This window comes from Delphinapterus leucas, chromosome 16, assembly GCF_059928025.1.
Source record: "Delphinapterus leucas isolate spDelLeu-1000000601 "Yukka" chromosome 16, BTC_Dleu_Yukka2, whole genome shotgun sequence".
NCBI classification, from domain to species: Eukaryota; Metazoa; Chordata; class Mammalia; order Artiodactyla; family Monodontidae; genus Delphinapterus; species Delphinapterus leucas.
Genome location: NC_143144.1, coordinates 18541895 through 18547471, shown reverse-complemented (window position 1 = coordinate 18547471; position 5577 = coordinate 18541895). Strand labels below are relative to the sequence as shown.

The 5577-nt window shown below is 38.3% G+C and overlaps 1 non-coding gene across 1 annotated transcript; it reads right to left on the bottom strand.

The window, feature by feature from the left end:
* Positions 1–3029: 3029 nt before the first annotated feature.
* LOC115804040 (U6 spliceosomal RNA) lies at positions 3030–3136 on the bottom strand. Its single transcript, XR_004024846.1, has one exon. It is a non-coding gene; the product is annotated as a U6 spliceosomal RNA (small nuclear RNA).
* Positions 3137–5577: the final 2441 nt, after the last annotated feature.

Genomic DNA, 5577 nt, shown 5'->3' with positions numbered 1-5577 from the left:
AGCATTCTTCACAATAGCCAAGAAGTGGAATCAACCAAGTGTCAATGGATAAACAAAATGTGATATATACATACAATGGAATATTATCCAGCCTTGAAAAGGAAGGAAATTCTGACACATGCTACAACCTGGATAAACCTGGAAAACATTATGTTAAATAAAATAAACCACAAAAGGATAAATACTATGTAATTCCACTTATATGAGGTACCTAGAATAGTGAAAATCACAGAGACGGAAAGTAGAATGGTGGTTACCAGGAGCTAGGGAGAGGGTGGAGTAGGGAGTTAGTGTTTAATGAATACAGAGTTTCAGTTGTGGAAGATGAGGAAGTTCTGAATGTGGCTGGTGGTGATGGTTTCGCAATGGTGTGAATATACTTAACGTCACTGAATTACACACTTAAACATGGTTACAACTGTAAATTTCATGCTATGTATATTTTAACACACACACACACACACACACACACACAGCCTGGTAACAACATTCCTTCACTTCCATTTGCCTGAGAAATTCTTTAAACCTTCAATTCAATTCAAACTTCAAAATTTGGCTTCCACCCTCCCTCCCAGGACTGTATTAATTCCTAATTCCCTCTCCCACCTGAAGCTCTGGCCACATTGTTAGTTGCTGTGTTCCAATATTTCCCCGCTCTGTCCTCCTTCACTCTTTGGCATTTCCTAAAGTTGCTCCCTTTACCTGGAATGACCTTCATTCCTCCCCATCTCCACTTTAAAATCCCATCTATTCTTCAAGAGTCAATATTACCTCCTTCAGGGTTGTAACCTCAGTTCCTCTATTTCAGTACTCTTCACCATAGGCTTTGTTGGGATTTTTTCACATTTCTGTCTTTTTTGAAAAATTTTAAACCCTCTGAATGCTCTCTCTCTCTATATATATATTTACAATCAGCCACAGAGTTTAGCCTGTAGTAGATAATAAGTAAATGTTTATCAAATGAATGAAGCATTCTTCACAAAAGAGGTCCTCAATGGGAAAACTGAGAAAACTTTGGTCTATTTTGATCTTCCCAAAAATCTCAAAAGAAACTGAAAGCACTAAATGTCCATTAACAGATGAATGGATAAAGAAGATGTGGTATATACATATATACAATGGAATATTACTCAGCCATAAAAAAGAATGAAATAGTGCCATTTGCAGCAACATGGATGGACCTAGAGATTGTCATACTGAGTGAAGTAGGTCAGGCAGAGAAAGACAAATATCATATGATATCACTTATATGTGGAATCTAAAAAAAAAATACAAATCAACTTATTTACGAAACAGAAACAGACCCACAGACATAGAAGACAAACTTACGGTTACCAAAGGGGAAAGGGGAGGGGGAGGGATACATTAGGAGTATGGGATTAATAGGTACACACCACCATATATATAATAGATAAACAACAAGGACTTACTGTATAGCACATGGAACTATATTCAATATCTTGTAATAATGTACAATGGAAAAGAATCTGAAACTGTACACCTGAAACTAATACAATATTGTAAATCAATTATATTTGATAAATAAAAAAAGAAATTGAAAGCATTAGATGAAATTTTGCAAATTTCTGTCAATGTTTTATATATCCTGGCCACCATGGTGAGCAAAATGACATTCAGAATAAGCAGAATTTGTCTGCAGATGCATTTCTTAAGAGATTTTGTTTTGTTTTTTTTTTTGTGAACTAAGATTTAAGTGTCATATGATGTAATGTGTAATGAGCAGTTCCTCTGAAAACTGCACTTTGTTTATTCACAACCGCTTTAGACGTATCAGGTAAACACCCCTGAAAGCCAATGTAGAACGTGAGCAGATGGGAAAGCAGTTAGTCATTTGCTTACTGCTTGGTTTTGAAAGTGATGCCCTTGCTCACGTAAATGGTCATTTAATAAATTCAACTAAAGGCAATAAAAGTGTGATTTGGGTGGTAGGGGGAGTATTACATAAGATATAAACTGCATATTCAAAGAACGCAATGGAACAGGCCTTAAATCATCTCCTGTGAAACAGGAAGACCTCCTTAGCAGAGTGTTTTCTAAAAATACAATTAGAAAAAAAAATTTGTTTTAAAGTGAGTCAGGAAGTAGCCATTAACTCCTAGAAAGTGGTGACTTAGTGGGAGCAGGGGAGGCAGACTTGATCAGGAATAATATCTAGTAGTTGGGGTCCAGGTTACCACCCTGATATTACTCAGTCTGGGATCCTTTATTTTTTATTTAAAAAAATTTTTTTTAACATCTTTATTGGAGTATAATTGCTTTACAATGGTGTGTTAGTTTCTGCTTTATAACAAAATGAATCAGTTATACATATACATATATCCCCATATCTCCTCCCTTTTGTGTCTCCCGCCCACCCTCCCTGTCCCACCCCTCCAGGTGGTCACAAAGCACCGAGCTAATCTCCCTGTGCTATGCGGCTGCTTCCCACTAGCTATCTATTTTACATTTGGTAGTATATATATGTCCTGGGATCCTTTATTAAGTCAACCTTTCAGGAGGTGTTGTTTTGAGATGAACATGAATGGAGACACTACTGTGGAAATAAAGGATATTAGAATTAGTGAGAGCCAAAATAAGATGGTTTTGGGGGCCGCGCCACACGGCTTGCAGGATCTTAGTTCCCTGACCAGGGGTTGAACCTGGGCCCACTGCAGTGAAAGCCCTAAACCCTGGAGTCCTAACCACTGGACCGCCAGGGAATTCCCCAAAATAAGATCTTTTTGTTTTGTTTCGTTTTCTTTTTGGAAAACAGACATAAATGGCTCATTTATTAAATATTTTACTTAGTAGAAGAACAAAATAACAGCACTAACAACAAAAATGTATCCTTAGATTTTGCTTTGTGCATTAAACACTTATTGCAGTTTTGAAAATATATTTTAACATTTTAGTGCTTTCTATGGATTTTTAAAATAATTTTCATTATACAATTAAACTTATTATGAACTGTAATAACTAGCTTTAACACAGATGCAGTTTGTAAGAAACATTCATAGCTAGTATCCATCAAAAATATGGAACACTTCACGAATGTATGTGTCATCCTTGCGCAGGGGCCATGCTAATCTTCTCTGTATTGTTCCAATTTTAGTATATGTGCTGCCGAAGCGAGCACCCAAAATAAGATCTTTAAGAAAATAATTGAAACAAAAAAACACAACATAGATACAGAAAAATGCACAAGTCGCAAATGTTATAAGATGAACACGCCTGTATGACCTGCACCCATCTCAAGAAAGACAACAGCACCAGCACTCCTGAGGCCCCCTGATGTAACTGTAACCCCTCTCTCCTCACTTCTAACAGAATATACTCACTTGCCTACTTTTGAACTTTATATCAGTGGAATCATTCAGTATGTAAAAAAAAGATGTTAAAAAAATTAAATTATCAAGTTCAATATGAATAAGAAGAAGCATTTTAAAATATGCCCATCCACCAGTTTGGTTTGAGGGAGGGTAAAGAGAAGAAGCGCGAGAGATGACCACTTACATCCTCATGGATTTGCCGGTGATGCTGTTGTTGGGATCTGTAAGTGCTGGTAATTATGCCACACAAGCCACCAAACGAATTAAACTTTTCAAGCTGGTGGATGAATCATTCCCTTCATCCTTTCAATCTGAAAAGGCAGCCTGCAGAAGCCCATTTGGTCTTAGCATGTGGATGGTAAAACCTGGCAGATTCCTGAGCTCTGAGCTAGCGTCACTCACAAAATGGGCTGTAAGAAGCTAATTAGGCAGGGGGGAAAGAGGGGGAGGGATAAAGTGGGAGATTGGGATTGACATATACACACTATTAAAATAGATAACTAATAAGGACCTACTGTATAGCACACGGAATTATACTCAATACTCTGTAATGACTTATATGGGAAAAGAATCTAAAAAAGAGTGGATATATGTATATGTATAACTGATTCACTTTATTGTACACCTGAAACTAACACAACATTGTAAATCAACTATACTCCAATAAAAAATTTTTTTAAAGTAGTTAATTCCATTTGATGGGTCCAATCAGAGCATTCTTTCAAATGCATAAAGTCCATGTGATTACAGAACTAAAAGGCTCCATGAAGGATGCAGGGCTAATAGCTGAGTAAAATAGGGATCTGTTAGCCAAAGCAGGGAACGATGGCTACTGGGGAGAAACCCACAGCGTCTGCCATGATGTCATCGTCAGGACTGCCATTACATAATCACAGTGACAGCAGACAGCACAGCTCTTGGGGGCTGAAGTGGTAAAAACCCACAAAAGGGTGTTCTCTGTTTATTTTCATGGGCGGGAAAGAACGCTGTCCCCCCCCCAACTCCAGGGGGAATGTATGAGATTCTTAGGGCTGCTATAACAAAGTACAGAAGCCGGGTGGCTTCAAACAACAGAAACTTGTTGTCTCACAGTTTTCTGGAGGCTAGAAGTCCGAAATCAAGGTGTCATCAGGTCCATGCTCCCTCTGAAACCTGTCGCGGAGAATCCTTCCTCTCCTCTCAGCTGTCAATCCTTGTGTTCCTTGGTTCCTTTGCTTGCTCTGTAGCACATCAGTGCCTCACATGGCTTTCTCCCCTCGTGTTCAGTATCTCTTCTCTTCTTCTAAGGACACCAATCATATTGAACTAGCGGACCACCTTCCTCCAGTATGACCTTATCGTAACTTGACTAGTTGCATCTGCAATGACCCTATTTCCAAAAAGGTCACATCCCGAGGTACTGGAAGTTAGGACTTCAGCTGGGGGATCATTGGAGGCATTTCCTCCTCACAGGCTTTGAGGGCTGCAGAGCTAGAACTGGAAAATGGCCTTGGATAAATATTTGCTGTTAATCTCTAGGCCATGAAATACCACTCAAAAGTTTATGAGGGGCATAGCTAAGAGCAACAGGGAAGCTGGTAAATCTTAAAACTCTAGAGCTGGGTATGAATCCAGTTTTGCCATTACTGGTAATGTAATTAGTTTCCCCTCTGTAAAATAAGAGCAGTGACTGCAAATGAGTATTAAAAGAGGCAATTTATGTAAAGTGCTGAGCTCCACATTGGCCCGTACTAGGCTCTCAACACTGAGAGCAGACTGATGCCTCAGTTTTCTCAGAGGGTTAAAAGGTAGGGGGCATATTTTCATGCAAGACATTGCTAGCAATTTTGAATAGATAGGACTTTGTTTCTTAACAATTTTTTCCTTTTCAAGATCTCTCTTCATCCTATCATTTTGGGGATGCTTAATTTCTTCCCCCATCTACATATGTAACACTCTTACATTTTCTTTTGCCATATTCTTCCAACTTCAAACTTATCTCCAACACATGAATTAGAAAGTCTATTAGCTTGATATTACTGTGGTTTCTGCAGGTCCTATAGAACTGAAGCCAATGTGATAGGCAATAAGTCAGGTCCCCAAGGTTGGAGTTAAGCAAGGACAAAAATTACTACTACAGAAAATTTCAGCATGTGTTTGGAAAAAACAAAAAAGGCCAGAGCAAAATTTTCAATCTGAAGTGCACACTGAATCCATGATATAGTTTAGAAATCTAATTATAACAGCTGCCATTTATTGAGCAGTTACT